The sequence below is a fragment of the Athene cunicularia genome (assembly GCF_003259725.1).
Source record: "Athene cunicularia isolate RWA chromosome 2 unlocalized genomic scaffold, athCun1 chr2_part1, whole genome shotgun sequence".
In the NCBI taxonomy this organism is placed as follows: domain Eukaryota; kingdom Metazoa; phylum Chordata; class Aves; order Strigiformes; family Strigidae; genus Athene; species Athene cunicularia.
In genome coordinates, this window is record NW_020799095.1 from 60,930,388 (window position 1) to 60,932,275 (window position 1,888).

Genomic DNA, 1,888 nt, shown 5'->3' on the forward strand with positions numbered 1-1,888 from the left:
GGGGCAGGGGTGCCCACGACGCGGAGCACCCTCGTGCCGCTCCGGAAAGCAACCGGCACCCCAAGAAGGCAGCGCCGGCCGGTTACATCCGCGCCATTACGTCGAGGATGGGCCCAGGCCCCTGCGCATCACAGGGCCGGCTCGCTCGCCAGGAAAGCGGAGTAGATGTTTGTTTCATCAAGTCCGAAATACATTGGGTCCCACGTTTGGGAAGGTGGTCGATACTGTAAGCCCAGTGTGTTTCTGAAACAGCCCTGAAACTTGCGCACCAGCGCATGAAATGTTTGATGCGTGTCACGCGCTGACCGTGTTTGCATGTGCGTGAGAAAGAGGATATCCAGAAACGGGTGTTTAAACTGACTTTTTCCCTTAGTTTTTCTTGATTCCTGCCTTCTGGTGCTCTGAAAGTTAAGAAAAGTTAAGAAAGGTAAGAAAAGTTAAGAAAGCTTTACTCTTTAAAAAATAAGCCAGATACTAGAGACAGAATTGTTGTAATACATTTGTGTGCCTGCAGGGTGTTGGCAAAGGCAGTTTGCTGTAGAATGCCCAGCAGTGCCTTTGTTACCAGCCACTGACCACTGGGTCAGTCTCAAGGGTCTGCTGGGAAAAATTTCTTAGCTATGCTCAGCGGCACGGCCTCAGCTGGTCTGGCCACTTGTCCATGGTGTTAGAAAAGAAAGAGAAGATGGCCCAATTATAAGAAGCAGCAGTCACTCATTAATAACCCAGCCAAGCTTTTCTGAAATAATCCCAAGGCCTTCATCCCAAAATGCAGTACGGGAGCCAGCCATATCAGTCATCTGATGCTCTGCAACAATGCATGTGCTGTATGTTTCTTAAACTTGTGGAAGATCACCACCATAAACTATTGGGCCCATTTCTGTCTTCCCTGCACTGATCATTTTTCTGGTATTTTAAACCCAAGTGATATGCCACAGGACGGTAAATAGCAACTACACAGACATAGCAAATGACAAGACTTTCTGAACTTTTCAAAAGAAAAACAAATGAGAGCGATTCTCTTCAGTGCCGCTGAAACTGCTGGGGCTCTGGGAGCATCACGGTACAGGTTACGTGAGAACCTGCCCTGCTGCTGGAGGTGATGGTAGGCACGGCCTAGCAGAGGCACAAGAGTTCCTCCAAGCAAACGTGGGGTTGCTTGGTCCCAAAAGGCATCCTGACAGCACTGCCCAGAGCTGTATGGAGTGCTACAAAGAGGCAGAATACAAGTTGGCTATTACTTTGTGAAGTCATACAGTGACTTCTATATTGTAATATATGTGCTGTATTATATATAACATGAATCATTATATATCAGTGCATATATATATGTATACACATACATACATATATATATATATATGTGGATTTAGGGTGCTTTTTTGAATACAGATTACATCTGCACAATTTGATGATTTGACATTGCATTCCAAAGTCTCATTAGGGAGCAGAATACAAAAGCAGTCAGGATGAGTAAGAAAAACAAATATATAGGTTTAATGCTGTAAAGAAGGAAGTAAAAAGGTAGAAACCAGATGTAGAATAGGAGGGAAATGCAGAATGAGGGAAACTTGGACTTTGTGCCTTGATACTACAGTCCAAACTTTTTGAAACATAAATACAGATCACTGCATTAGTACCACCAGTGTACCTGGAAGTCCAGATTTTTTGAGTGGTGATGCATCAAGCCAGGCACTTGTGTTTAGACATACGAACACAAAGCATTTTTTTCAGCAAGTTCCTTTGAGAGCTATCTGCTTATCTGTACACATATTTAGAAATCCAAAAGTGTTACACTGATCTGAGGTTCTTGCTGAGTTTTAGCACCAATCAGCCCCACCTTTCAGCTTGGACTGGTGTGCCAGCTCAGTGAGACGTTCCATTATCT